Here is a 15,735-nt window from a genome sequence, read left to right on the forward strand (position 1 = left end):
TGACAGCTGGCTTCAAGGCATGCTTCCCTGTGAGAGCTAAGGACAGGGCACAACCCTCCCGCATCCTGCTTGACAGTAGAAGGAGCTGCTAACGTCCTCATGTTAGTGGCAGGGAAAGGTTGTGAGAAAAGCATGTGGAATCGTTGTGCCTGAACCCACGTGTATCTGAGTTGAATACAGCGATTTCCAAAGTCCTTCTTCAACAGAGTGTAGCTAGGTTCCCACTCGCATGTCCGAGTGGGTAGCATACATCTCCCTCCCATGCATACCCACTTCTGAGAGTTGAGCTTATGGCCTGTAACCCTACCTCCTGCCTGCAGCTACCTTTCGCTTCCAAAAGGCCTAGGCTCGCTGCTTGACGCAAGTGTTGGGAGAGGTAACTGGAATCTCCCGGCACACAAGACGAGTGCCTCCAAGCTCAATCAAGCGATTTCCTAGTAATTCCTGGGTAGACTGGTGCTACATACTAAGTTCCATACGTGAGTAGGTAGTTGAACGCCTTGTCCAAAAACATCTTACTTCTGAGAGTTGAGCTCACCCACAGTCCCTCACAGTTCCACACTGCCTGCAGAGTGAGTTTCGCACGTCTTCACCAGAGACGTTTGCCAGAGGCCTCTGAGACGCAAGTTAACAATGCAGACCTGGAGGGTATCTCCAGGTGCAGTAGAGTGGTAATCTGGGAACCTCCTGTCTCAGAATACTGCTACCTTCACCCTGCCTTAAGAATGCAGCTAGTTGACAGCTGGCTTCAAGGCATGCTTCCCTGTGAGAGCTAAGGACAGGGCACAACCCTCCCGCATCCTGCTTGACTGTAGAAGGAGCTGCTAACGTCCTCATGTTAGTGGCAGGGAAAGGTTGTGAGAAAAGCATGTGGAATCGTTGTGCCTGAACCCACGTGTATCTGAGTTGAATACAGCGATTTCCAAAGTCCTTCTTCATCAGAGTGTAGCTAGGTTCCCACTCGCATGTCCGAGTGGGTAGCAGACATCTGCCTCCCATGCATACCCACTTCTGAGAATTGAGCTTATGGCCTGTAACCCTACCTCCAGCCTGCAGCTACCTTTCGCTTCCAAAAGGCCTAGGCTCGCTGCTTCACCGAAGTGTTGGGAGAGGTAACTGGAATCTGCCGGCACACAAGACTAGTGCCTCCAAGCTCAATCCAGCGATTTCCCAGTAATTCCTGGGGTAGACTGGTGCTACATACTAAGTCCATATTTGAGAAGGTAGCTGAACGCCTTGTCCAAAATCATCTTACTGCTGAGAGGTGAGCTCACCCTCAGTCCCTCACAGTTCCACACTGCCTGCAGAGTGAGTTTCCCACGTCTTCACCAGAGACTTTTGCCAGAGGCCTCTGAGACGCAAGTTAACAATGCAGACCTGGACGGTATCTCCAGGTGCAGTAGAGTGGTAATCTGGGAACCTCCTTACTCAGAATACTGCTACCTTCACACTGTCATAAGAATGCAGCTAGTTGAGAGCTGGCTTCTAGGCATGCTTCCCTGTGAGAGCTGAGGACAGGGCAGAACCCTCCCGCATCCTGCCTGACTGTAGACTTACCTGCTAACCTCCTTATGTTAGTGGCTGGGATAGGTTGTGGGAAAAGCATGTGTAAGCATTGGGCCTGAACTCCCGTGTATCTGAGTTGAATACAGCGATTTCCATAGTCCTTCTTCATCAGAGTGTAGCTAGGTTCCCACTCGCATGTCCGAGTGGGTAGCATACATCTCCCTCCCATGCATACCCACTTCTGAGATTTGAGCTTATGGCCTGTAACCCTACCTCCAGCCTGCAGCTATCTTTCGCTTCCAAAAGGCCTAGGCTCGCTGCTTGACGCAAGTGTTGGGAGAGGTAACTGGAATCTCCCGGCACACAAGACGAGTGCCTCCAAGCTCAATCAAGCGATTTCCTAGTAATTCCTGGGGTAGACTGGTGCTACATACTAAGTTCCATACGTGAGTAGGTAGTTGAACGCCTTGTCCAAAAACATCTTACTTCTGAGAGTTGAGCTCACCCTCAGTCCCTCACAGTTCCACACTGCCTGCAGAGTGAGTTTCCCACGTCTTCACCAGAGACGTTTGCCAGAGGCCTCTGAGACGCAAGTTAACAATGCAGACCTGGAGGGTATCTCCAGGTGCAGTAGAGTGGTAATCTGGGAAGCTCCTGTCTCAGAATACTGCTACCTTCACCCTGCCATAAGAATGCAGCTAGTTGACAGCTGGCTTCAAGGCATGCTTCCCTGTGAGAGCTAAGGACAGGGCACAACCCTCCCGCATCCTGCTTGACAGTAGAAGGAGCTGCTAACGTCCTCATGTTAGTGGCAGGGAAAGGTTGTGAGAAAAGCATGTGGAATCGTTGTGCCTGAACCCACGTGTATCTGAGTTGAATACAGCGATTTCCAAAGTCCTTCTTCATCAGAGTGTAGCTAGGTTCCCACTCGCATGTCCGAGTGGGTAGCATACATCTGCCTCCCATGCATACCCACTTCTGAGAGTTGAGCTTATGGCCTGTAACCCTACCTCTTGCCTGCAGCTACCTTTCGCTTCCAAAAGGCCTAGGTTCGCTGCTTGACGCATGTGTTGGGAGAGGTAACTGGAATCTCCCGGCACACAAGACGAGTGCCTCCAAGATCAATCAAGCGATTTCCCAGTAATTCCTGGGTAGACTGGTGCTACATACTAAGTTCCATACGTGTGTATGTAGCTGAACGCCTTGTCCAAAAACATCTTACTTCTGAGAGTTGAGCTCACCCACAGTCCCTCACAGTTCCACACTGCCTGCAGAGTGAGTTTCGCACGTCTTCACCAGAGACGTTTGCCAGAGGCCTCTGAGACGCAAGTTAACAATGCAGACCTGGAGGGTATCTCCAGGTGCAGTAGAGTGGTAATCTGGGAACCTCCTGTCTCAGAATACTGCTACCTTCACCCTGCCATAAGAATGCAGCTAGTTGACAGCTGGCTTCAAGGCATGCTTCCCTGTGAGAGCTAAGGACAGGGCACAACCCTCCCGCATCCTGCTTGACTGTAGAAGGAGCTGCTAACGTCCTCATGTTAGTGGCAGGGAAAGGTTGTGAGAAAAGCATGTGGAATCGTTGTGCCTGAACCCACGTGTATCTGAGTTGAATACAGCGATTTCCAAAGTCCTTCTGCATCAGAGTGTAGCTAGGTTCCCACTCGCATGTCCGAGTGGGTAGCAGACATCTGCCTCCCATGCATACCCACTTCTGAGAATTGAGCTTTTGGCCTGTAACCCTACCTCCAGCCTGCAGCTACCTTTCGCTTCCAAAAGGCCTAGGCTCGCTGCTTCACCGAAGTGTTGGGAGAGGTAACTGGAATCTCCCGGCACACAAGACTAGTGCCTCCAAGCTCAATCCAGCGATTTCCCAGTAATTCCTGGGGTAGACCTGTGCTACATACTAAGTTCCATATGTGAGAAGGTAGCTGAACGCCTTGTCCAAAATCATCTTACTTCTGAGAGTTGAGCTCACCCTCATTCCCTCACAGTTCCACACTGCCTGCAGAGTGAGTTTCCCACGTCTTCACCAGAGACTTTTGTTAGAGGCCTCTGAGACGCAAGTGAACAATGCAGACCTGGACGGTATCTCCAGGTGCAGTAGAGTGGTAATCTGGGAACCTCCTTACTCAGAATACTGCTACCTTCACACTGTCATAAGAATGCAGCTAGTTGAGAGCTGGCTTCTAGGCATGCTTCCCTGTGAGAGCTGAGGACAGGGCAGAAGCCTCCCGCATCCTGCCTGACTGTAGACGTACCTGCTAACCTCCTTATGTTAGTGGCTGGGATTGGTTGTGGGAAAAGCATGTGTAAGCATTGGGCCTGAACTCCCGTGTATCTGAGTTGAATACAGCGATTTCCAACATCCTTCTTCAATAGGAGTGTAGCTAGGTTCCAACTCCCATGTCCGAGTGGGTAGCAGACATTTGCCTCCCATGCATACACACTTCTGAGAGTTGAGCTCATGGCCTGTAACCCTACATCCTGCCTGCCGCTACCTTTCGCTTCCAAAAGGCCTAGGCTCGCTGCTTGACGCAAGTGTTGGGAGAGGTAACTGGAATCTCCCGGCACACAAGACGAGTGCCTCCAAGCTCAATCAAGCGATTTCCTAGTAATTCCTGGGGTAGACTGGTGCTACATACTAAGTTCCATACGTGAGTAGATAGTTGAACGCCTTGTCCAAAAACATCTTACTTCTGAGAGTTGAGCCCACCCTCTGTCCCTCACAGTTCCACACTGCCTGCAGAGTGAGTTTCCCACGTCTTCACCAGAGACTTTTGCCAGAGGCCTCTGAGACGCAAGTTAACAATGCAGACCTGGAGGGTATCTCCAGGTGCAGTAGAGTGGTAATCTGGGAACCTCCTGTCTCAGAATACTGCTACCTTCACCCTGCCATAAGAATGCAGCTAGTTGACAGCTGGCTTCAAGGCATGCTTCCCTGTGAGAGCTAAGGACAGGGCACAACCCTCCCGCATCCTGCTTGACTGTAGAAGGAGCTGCTAACGTCCTCATGTTAGTGGCAGGGAAAGGTTGTGAGAAAAGCATGTGGAATCGTTGTGCCTGAACCCACGTGTATCTGAGTTGAATACAGCGATTTCCAAAGTCCTTCTTCATCAGAGTGTAGCTAGGTTCCCACTCGCATGTCCGAGTGGGTAGCATACATCTCCCTCCCATGCATACCCACTTCTGAGAGTTGAGCTTATGGCCTGTAACCCTACCTCCTGCCTGGAGCTACCTTTCGCTTCCAAAAGGCCTAGGCTCGCTGCTTGACGCAAGTGTTGGGAGAGGTAACTGGAATCTCCCGGCACACAAGACGAGTGCCTCCAAGATCAATCAAGCGATTTCCCAGTAATTCCTGGGTAGACTGGTGCGACATACTAAGTTCCATACGTGAGTAGGTAGCTGAACGCCTTGTCCAAAAACATCTTACTTCTGAGAGTTGAGCTCACCCACAGTCCCTCACAGTTCCACACTGCCTGCAGAGTGAGTTTCGCACGTCTTCACCAGAGACGTTTGCCAGAGGCCTCTGAGACGCAAGTTAACAATGCAGACCTGGAGGGTATCTCCAGGTGCAGTAGAGTGGTAATCTGGGAACCTCCTGTCTCAGAATACTGCTACCTTCACCCTGCCATAAGAATGCAGCTAGTTGACAGCTGGCTTCAAGGCATGCTTCCCTGTGAGAGCTAAGGACAGGGCACAACCCTCCCGCATCCTGCTTGACAGTAGAAGGAGCTGCTAACGTCCTCATGTTAGTGGCAGGGAAAGGTTGTGAGAAAAGCATGTGGAATCGTTGTGCCTGAACCCACGTGTATCTGAGTTGAATACAGCGATTTCCAAAGTCCTTCTTCATCAGAGTGTAGCTAGGTTCCCACTCGCATGTCCGAGTGGGTAGCAGACATCTGCCTCCCATGCATACCCACTTCTGAGAATTGAGCTTATGGCCTGTAACCCTACCTCCAGCCTGCAGCTACCTTTCGCTTCCAAAAGGCCTAGGCTCGCTGCTTCACCGAAGTGTTGGGAGAGGTAACTGGAATCTCCCGGCACACAAGACTAGTGCCTACAAGCTCAATCCAGCGATTTCCCAGTAATTCCTGGGGTAGACCTGTGCTACATACTAAGTTCCTTATGTGAGAAGGTAGCTGAACGCCTTGTCTAAAATCATCTTACTTCTGAGAGTTGAGCTCACCCTCATTCCCTCACAGTTCCACACTGCCTGCAGAGTGAGTTTCCCACGTCTTCACCAGAGACTTTTGCCAGAGGCCTCTGAGACGCAAGTGAACAATGCAGACCTGGACGGTATCTCCAGGTGCAGTAGAGTGGTAATCTGGGAACCTCCTTACTCAGAATACTGCTACCTTCACACTGTCATAAGAATGCAGCTAGTTGAGAGCTGGCTTCTAGGCATGCTTCCCTGTGAGAGCTGAGGACAGGGCAGAAGCCTCCCGCATCCTGCCTGACTGTAGACGTACCTGCTAACCTCCTTATGTTAGTGGCTGGGATTGGTTGTGGGAAAAGCATGTGTAAGCATTGGGCCTGAACTCCCGTGTATCTGAGTTGAATACAGCGATTTCCAACATCCTTCTTCAATAGGAGTGTAGCTAGGTTCCAACTCCCATGTCCGAGTGGGTAGCAGACATTTGCCTCCCATGCATACACACTTCTGAGAGTTGAGCTCATGGCCTGTAACCCTACATCCTGCCTGCCGCTACCTTTCGCTTCCAAAAGGCCTAGGCTCGCTGCTTGACGCAAGTGTTGGGAGAGGTAACTGGAATCTCCCGGCACACAAGACGAGTGCCTCCAAGCTCAATCAAGCGATTTCCTAGTAATTCCTGGGGTAGACTGGTGCTACATACTAAGTTCCATACGTGAGTAGGTAGTTGAACGCCTTGTCCAAAAACATCTTACTTCTGAGAGTTGAGCTCACCCTCAGTCCCTCACAGTTCCACACTGCCTGCAGAGTGAGTTTCCCACGTCTTCACCAGAGACTTTTGCCAGAGGCCTCTGAGACGCAAGTTAACAATGCAGACCTGGAGGGTATCTCCAGGTGCAGTAGAGTGGTAATCTGGGAACCTCCTGTCTCAGAATACTGCTACCTTCACCCTGCCATAAGAATGCAGCTAGTTGACAGCTGGCTTCAAGGCATGCTTCCCTGTGAGAGCTAAGGACAGGGCACAACCCTCCCGCATCCTGCTTGACAGTAGAAGGAGCTGCTAACGTCCTCATGTTAGTGGCAGGGAAAGGTTGTGAGAAAAGCATGTGGAATCGTTGTGCCTGAACCCACGTGTATCTGAGTTGAATACAGCGATTTCCAAAGTCCTTCTTCATCAGAGTGTAGCTAGGTTCCCACTCGCATGTCCGAGTGGGTAGCATACATCTCCCTCCCATGCATACCCACTTCTGAGAGTTGAGCTTATGGCCTGTAACCCTACCTCCTGCCTGCAGCTACCTTTCGCTTCCAAAAGGCCTAGGCTCGCTGCTTGACGCAAGTGTTGGGAGAGGTAACTGGAATCTCCCGGCACACAAGACGAGTGCCTCCAAGCTCAATCAAGCGATTTCCTAGTAATTCCTGGGTTAGACTGGTGCTACATACTAAGTTCCATACGTGAGTAGGTAGTTGAACGCCTTGTCCAAAAACATCTTACTTCTGAGAGTTGAGCTGACCCACAGTCCCTCACAGTTCCACACTGCCTGCAGAGTGAGTTTCGCACGTCTTCACCAGAGACGTTTGCCAGAGGCCTCTGAGACGCAAGTTAACAATGCAGACCTGGAGGGTATCTCCAGGTGCAGTAGAGTGGTAATCTGGGAACCTCCTGTCTCAGAATACTGCTACCTTCACCCTGCCATAAGAATGCAGCTAGTTGACAGCTGGCTTCAAGGCATGCTTCCCTGTGAGAGCTAAGGACAGGGCACAACCCTCCCGCATCCTGCTTGACTGTAGAAGGAGCTGCTAACGTCCTCATGTTAGTGGCAGGGAAAGGTTGTGAGAAAAGCATGTGGAATCGTTGTGCCTGAACCCACGTGTATCTGAGTTGAATACAGCGATTTCCAAAGTCCTTCTTCATCAGAGTGTAGCTAGGTTCCCACTCGCATGTCCGAGTGGGTAGCAGACATCTGCCTCCCATGCATACCCACTTCTGAGAATTGAGCTTATGGCCTGTAACCCTACCTCCAGCCTGCAGCTACCTTTCGCTTCCAAAAGGCCTAGGCTCGCTGCTTCACCGAAGTGTTGGGAGAGGTAACTGGAATCTCCCGGCACACAAGACTAGTGCCTCCAAGCTCAATCCAGCGATTTCCCAGTAATTCCTGGGGTAGACTGGTGCTACATACTAAGTTCCATATGTGAGAAGGTAGCTGAACGCCTTGTCCAAAATCATCTTACTGCTTAGAGTTGAGCTCACCCTCAGTCCCTCACAGTTCCACACTGCCTGCAGAGTGAGTTTCCCACGTCTTCACCAGAGACTTTTGCCAGAGGCCTCTGAGACGCAAGTTAACAATGCAGACCTGGACGGTATCTCCAGGTGCAGTAGAGTGGTAATCTGGGAACCTCCTTACTCAGAATACTGCTACCTTCACACTGTCATAAGAATGCAGCTAGTTGAGAGCTGGCTTCTAGGCATGCTTCCCTGTGAGAGCTGAGGACAGGGCAGAAGCCTCCCGCATCCTGCCTGACTGTAGACGTACCTGCTAACCTCCTTATGTTAGTGGCTGGGATTGGTTGTGGGAAAAGCATGTGTAAGCATTGGGCCTGAACTCCCATGTATCTGAGTTGAATACAGCGATTTCCAACATCCTTCTTCAATAGGAGTGTAGCTAGGTTCCAACTGCCATGTCCGAGTGGGTAGCAGACATTTGCCTCCCATGCATACACACTTCTGAGAGTTGAGCTCATGGCCTGTAACCCTACATCCTGCCTGCCGCTACCTTTCGCTTCCAAAAGGCCTAGGCTCGCTGCTTGACGCAAGTGTTGGGAGAGGTAACTGGAATCTCCCGGCACACAAGACGAGTGCCTCCAAGCTCAATCAAGCGATTTCCTAGTAATTCCTGGGGTAGACTGGTGCTACATACTAAGTTCCATACGTGAGTAGGTAGTTGAACGCCTTGTCCAAAAACATCTTACTTCTGAGAGTTGAGCTCACCCTCAGTCCCTCACAGTTCCACACTGCCTGCAGAGTGAGTTTCCCACGTCTTCACCAGAGACTTTTGCCAGAGGCCTCTGAGACGCAAGTTAACAATGCAGACCTGGAGGGTATCTCCAGGTGCAGTAGAGTGGTAATCTGGGAACCTCCTGTCTCAGAATACTGCTACCTTCACCCTGCCATAAGAATGCAGCTAGTTGACAGCTGGCTTCAAGGCATGCTTCCCTGTGAGAGCTAAGGACAGGGCACAACCCTCCCGCATCCTGCTTGACAGTAGAAGGAGCTGCTAACGTCCTCATGTTAGTGGCAGGGAGAGGTTGTGAGAAAACCATGTGGAATCGTTGTGCCTGAACCCACGTGTATCTGAGTTGAATACAGCGATTTCCAAAGTCCTTCTTCATCAGAGTGTAGCTAGGTTCCCACTCGCATGTCCGAGTGGGTAGCAGACATCTGCCTCCCATGCATACCCACTTCTGAGAGTTGAGCTTATGGCCTGTAACCCTACCTCCTGCCTGCAGCTACCTTTTGCTTCCAAAAGGCCTAGGCTCGCTGCTTGACGCAAGTGTTGGGAGAGGTAACTGGAATCTCCCGGCACACAAGACGAGTGCCTCCAAGCTCAATCAAGCGATTTCCTAGTAATTCCTGGGTAGACTGGTGCTACATACTAAGTTCCATACGTGAGTAGGTAGTTGAACGCCTTGTCCAAAAACATCTTACTTCTGAGAGTTGAGCTCACCCACAGTCCCTCACAGTTCCACACTGCCTGCAGAGTGAGTTTCGCACGTCTTCACCAGAGACGTTTGCCAGAGGCCTCTGAGACGCAAGTTAACAATGCAGACCTGGAGGGTATCTCCAGGTGCAGTAGAGTGGTAATCTGGGAACCTCCTGTCTCAGAATACTGCTACCTTCACCCTGCCATAAGAATGCAGCTAGTTGACAGCTGGCTTCAAGGCATGCTTCCCTGTGAGAGCTAAGGACAGGGCACAACCCTCCCGCATCCTGCTTGACTGTAGAAGGAGCTGCTAACGTCCTCATGTTAGTGGCAGGGAAAGGTTGTGAGAAAAGCATGTGGAATCGTTGTGCCTGAACCCACGTGTATCTGAGTTGAATACAGCGATTTCCAAAGTCCTTCTTCATCAGAGTGTAGCTAGGTTCCCACTCGCATGTCCGAGTGGGTAGCAGACATCTGCCTCCCATGCATACCCACTTCTGAGAATTGAGCTTATGGCCTGTAACCCTACCTCCAGCCTGCAGCTACCTTTCGCTTCCAAAAGGCCTAGGCTCGCTGCTTCACCGAAGTGTTGGGAGAGGTAACTGGAATCTCCCGGCACACAAGACGAGTGCCTCCAAGCTCAATCCAGCGATTTCCCAGTAATTCCTGGGGTAGACTGGTGCTACATACTAAGTTCCATATGTGAGAAGGTAGCTGAACGCCTTGTCCAAAATCATCTTACTGCTTAGAGTTGAGCTCACCCTCAGTCCCTCACAGTTCCACACTGCCTGCAGAGTGAGTTTCCCACGTCTTCACCAGAGACTTTTGCCAGAGGCCTCTGAGACGCAAGTTAACAATGCAGACCTGGACGGTATCTCCAGGTGCAGTAGAGTGGTAATCTGGGAACCTCCTTACTCAGAATACTGCTACCTTCACACTGTCATAAGAATGCAGCTAGTTGAGAGCTGGCTTCTAGGCATGCTTCCCTGTGAGAGCTGAGGACAGGGCAGAAGCCTCCCGCATCCTGCCTGACTGTAGACGTACCTGCTAACCTCCTTATGTTAGTGGCTGGGATTGGTTGTGGGAAAAGCATGTGTAAGCATTGGGCCTGAACTCCCGTGTATCTGAGTTGAATACAGCGATTTCCAACATCCTTCTTCAATAGGAGTGTAGCTAGGTTCCAACTGCCATGTCCGAGTGGGTAGCAGACATTTGCCTCCCATGCATACACACTTCTGAGAGTTGAGCTCATGGCCTGTAACCCTACATCCTGCCTGCCGCTACCTTTCGCTTCCAAAAGGCCTAGGCTCGCTGCTTGACGCAAGTGTTGGGAGAGGTAACTGGAATCTCCCGGCACACAAGACGAGTGCCTCCAAGCTCAATCAAGCGATTTCCTAGTAATTCCTGGGGTAGACTGGTGCTACATACTAAGTTCCATACGTGAGTAGGTAGTTGAACGCCTTGTCCAAAAACATCTTACTTCTGAGAGTTGAGCTCACCCTCAGTCCCTCACAGTTCCACACTGCCTGCAGAGTGAGTTTCCCACGTCTTCACCAGAGACGTTTGCCAGAGGCCTCTGAGACGCAAGTTAACAATGCAGACCTGGAGGGTATCTCCAGGTGCAGTAGAGTGGTAATCTGGGAACCTCCTGTCTCAGAATACTGCTACCTTCACCCTGCCATAAGAATGCAGCTAGTTGACAGCTGGCTTCAAGGCATGCTTCCCTGTGAGAGCTAAGGACAGGGCACAACCCTCCCGCATCCTGCTTGACAGTAGAAGGAGCTGCTAACGTCCTCATGTTAGTGGCAGGGAGAGGTTGTGAGAAAAGCATGTGGAATCGTTGTGCCTGAACCCACGTGTATCTGAGTTGAATACAGCGATTTCCAAAGTCCTTCTTCATCAGAGTGTAGCTAGGTTCCCACTCGCATGTCCGAGTGGGTAGCATACATCTCCCTCCCATGCATACCCACTTCTGAGAGTTGAGCTTATGGCCTGTAACCCTACCTCCTGCCTGCAGCTACCTTTCGCTTCCAAAAGGCCTAGGCTCGCTGCTTCACCGAAGTGTTGGGAGAGGTAACTGGAATCTCCCGGCACACAAGACGAGTGCCTCCAAGCTCAATCAAGCGATTTCCTAGTAATTCCTGGGTAGACTGGTGCTACATACTAAGTTCCATACGTGAGTAGGTAGTTGAACGCCTTGTCCAAAAACATCTTACTTCTGAGAGTTGAGCTCACCCACAGTCCCTCACAGTTCCACACTGCCTGCAGAGTGAGTTTCGCACGTCTTCACCAGAGACGTTTGCCAGAGGCCTCTGAGACGCAAGTTAACAATGCAGTCCTGGAGGGTATCTCCAGGTGCAGTAGAGTGGTAATCTGGGAACCTCCTGTCTCAGAATACTGCTACCTTCACCCTGCCATAAGAATGCAGCTAGTTGACAGCTGGCTTCAAGGCATGCTTCCCTGTGAGAGCTAAGGACAGGGCACAACCCTCCCGCATCCTGCTTGACTGTAGAAGGAGCTGCTAACGTCCTCATGTTAGTGGCAGGGAAAGGTTGTGAGAAAAGCATGTGGAATCGTTGTGCCTGAACCCACGTGTATCTGAGTTGAATACAGCGATTTCCAAAGTCCTTCTTCATCAGAGTGTAGCTAGGTTCCCACTCGCATGTCCGAGTGGGTAGCAGACATCTGCCTCCCATGCATACCCACTTCTGAGAATTGAGCTTATGGCCTGTAACCCTACCTCCAGCCTGCAGCTACCTTTCGCTTCCAAAAGGCCTAGGCTCGCTGCTTCACCGAAGTGTTGGGAGAGGTAACTGGAATCTCCCGGCACACAAGACTAGTGCCTCCAAGCTCAATCCAGCGATTTCCCAGTAATTCCTGGGGTAGACTGGTGCTACATACTAAGTTCCATATGTGAGAAGGTAGCTGAACGCCTTGTCCAAAATCATCTTACTGCTTAGAGTTGAGCTCACCCTCAGTCCCTCACAGTTCCACACTGCCTGCAGAGTGAGTTTCCCACGTCTTCACCAGAGACTTTTGCCAGAGGCCTCTGAGACGCAAGTTAACAATGCAGACCTGGACGGTATCTCCAGGTGCAGTAGAGTGGTAATCTGGGAACCTCCTTACTCAGAATACTGCTACCTTCACACTGTCATAAGAATGCAGCTAGTTGAGAGCTGGCTTCTAGGCATGCTTCCCTGTGAGAGCTGAGGACAGGGCAGAAGCCTCCCGCATCCTGCCTGACTGTAGACGTACCTGCTAACCTCCTTATGTTAGTGGCTGGGATTGGTTGTGGGAAAAGCATGTGTAAGCATTGGGCCTGAACTCCCGTGTATCTGAGTTGAATACAGCGATTTCCAACATCCTTCTTCAATAGGAGTGTAGCTAGGTTCCAACTCCCATGTCCGAGTGGGTAGCAGACATTTGCCTCCCATGCATACACACTTCTGAGAGTTGAGCTCATGGCCTGTAACCCTACATCCTGCCTGCCGCTACGTTTCGCTTCCAAAAGGCCTAGGCTCGCTGCTTGACGCAAGTGTTGGGAGAGGTAACTGGAATCTCCCGGCACACAAGACGAGTGCCTCCAAGCTCAATCAAGCGATTTCCTAGTAATTCCTGGGGTAGACTGGTGCTACATACTAAGTTCCATACGTGAGTAGGTAGTTGAACGCCTTGTCCAAAAACATCTTACTTCTGAGAGTTGAGCTCACCCTCAGTCCCTCACAGTTCCACACTGCCTGCAGAGTGAGTTTCGCACGTCTTCACCAGAGACGTTTGCCAGAGGCCTCTGAGACGCAAGTTAACAATGCAGACCTGGAGGGTATCTCCAGGTGCAGTAGAGTGGTAATCTGGGAACCTCCTGTCTCAGAATACTGCTACCTTCACCCTGCCATAAGAATGCAGCTAGTTGACAGCTGGCTTCAAGGCATGCTTCCCTGTGAGAGCTAAGGACAGGGCACAACCCTCCCGCATCCTGCTTGACAGTAGAAGGAGCTGCTAACGTCCTCATGTTAGTGGCAGGGAAAGGTTGTGAGAAAAGCATGTGGAATCGTTGTGCCTGAACCCACGTGTATCTGAGTTGAATACAGCGATTTCCAAAGTCCTTCTTCATCAGAGTGTAGCTAGGTTCCCACTCGCATGTCCGAGTGGGTAGCATACATCTCCCTCCCATGCATACCCACTTCTGAGAGTTGAGCTTATGGCCTGTAACCCTACCTCCAGCCTGCAGCTATCTTTCGCTTCCAAAAGGCCTAGGCTCGCTGCTTGACGCAAGTGTTGGGAGAGGTAACTGGAATCTCCCGGCACACAAGACGAGTGCCTCCAAGCTCAATCAAGCGATTTCCCAGTAATTCCTGGGTAGACTGGTGCTACATACTAAGTTCCATACGTGAGTAGGTAGCTGAACGCCTTGTCCAAAAACATCTTACTTCTGAGAGTTGAGCTCACCCACAGTCCCTCACAGTTCCACACTGCCTGCAGAGTGAGTTTCGCACGTCTTCACCAGAGACGTTTGCCAGAGGCCTCTGAGACGCAAGTTAACAATGCAGACCTGGAGGGTATCTCCAGGTGCAGTAGAGTGGTAATCTGGGAACCTCCTGTCTCAGAATACTGCTACCTTCACCCTGCCATAAGAATGCAGCTAGTTGACAGCTGGCTTCAAGGCATGCTTCCCTGTGAGAGCTAAGGACAGGGCACAACCCTCCCGCATCCTGCTTGACAGTAGAAGGAGCTGCTAACGTCCTCATGTTAGTGGCAGGGAAAGGTTGTGAGAAAAGCATGTGGAATCGTTGTGCCTGAACCCACGTGTATCTGAGTTGAATACAGCGATTTCCAAAGTCCTTCTTCATCAGAGTGTAGCTAGGTTCCCACTCGCATGTCCGAGTGGGTAGCAGACATCTGCCTCCCATGCATACCCACTTCTGAGAATTGAGCTTATGGCCTGTAACCCTACCTCCAGCCTGCAGCTACCTTTCGCTTCCAAAAGGCCTAGGCTCGCTGCTTCACCGAAGTGTTGGGAGAGGTAACTGGAATCTCCCGGCACACAAGACTAGTGCCTCCAAGCTCAATCCAGCGATTTCCCAGTAATTCCTGGGGTAGACCTGTGCTACATACTAAGTTCCATATGTGAGAAGGTAGCTGAACGCCTTGTCCAAAATCATCTTACTTCTGAGAGTTGAGCTCACCCTCATTCCCTCACAGTTCCACACTGCCTGCAGAGTGAGTTTCCCACGTCTTCACCAGAGACTTTTGCCAGAGGCCTCTGAGACGCAAGTTAACAATGCAGACCTGGACGGTATCTCCAGGTGCAGTAGAGTGGTAATCTGGGAACCTCCTTACTCAGAATACTGCTACCTTCACACTGTCATAAGAATGCAGCTAGTTGAGAGCTGGCTTCTAGGCATGCTTCCCTGTGAGAGCTGAGGACAGGGCAGAAGCCTCCCGCATCCTGCCTGACTGTAGACGTACCTGCTAACCTCCTTATGTTAGTGGCTGGGATTGGTTGTGGGAAAAGCATGTGTAAGCATTGGGCCTGAACTCCCGTGTATCTGAGTTGAATACAGCGATTTCCAACATCCTTCTTCAATAGGAGTGTAGCTAGGTTCCAACTCCCATGTCCGAGTGGGTAGCAGACATTTGCCTCCCATGCATACACACTTCTGAGAGTTGAGCTCATGGCCTGTAACCCTACATCCTGCCTGCCGCTACGTTTCGCTTCCAAAAGGCCTAGGCTCGCTGCTTGACGCAAGTGTTGGGAGAGGTAACTGGAATCTCCCGGCACACAAGACGAGTGCCTCCAAGCTCAATCAAGCGATTTCCTAGTAATTCCTGGGGTAGACTGGTGCTACATACTAAGTTCCATACGTGAGTAGGTAGTTGAACGCCTTGTCCAAAAACATCTTACTTCTGAGAGTTGAGCTCACCCTCAGTCCCTCACAGTTCCACACTGCCTGCAGAGTGAGTTTCGCACGTCTTCACCAGAGACGTTTGCCAGAGGCCTCTGAGACGCAAGTTAACAATGCAGACCTGGAGGGTATCTCCAGGTGCAGTAGAGTGGTAATCTGGGAACCTCCTGTCTCAGAATACTGCTACCTTCACCCTGCCATAAGAATGCAGCTAGTTGACAGCTGGCTTCAAGGCATGCTTCCCTGTGAGAGCTAAGGACAGGGCACAACCCTCCCGCATCCTGCTTGACAGTAGAAGGAGCTGCTAACGTCCTCATGTTAGTGGCAGGGAAAGGTTGTGAGAAAAGCATGTGGAATCGTTGTGCCTGAACCCACGTGTATCTGAGTTGAATACAGCGATTTCCAAAGTCCTTCTTCATCAGAGTGTAGCTAGGTTCCCACTCGCATGTCCGAGTGGGTAGCATACATCTCCCTC

Source organism: Canis lupus, chromosome 19, assembly GCF_048164855.1.
Source record: "Canis lupus baileyi chromosome 19, mCanLup2.hap1, whole genome shotgun sequence".
NCBI classification, from domain to species: domain Eukaryota; kingdom Metazoa; phylum Chordata; class Mammalia; order Carnivora; family Canidae; genus Canis; species Canis lupus.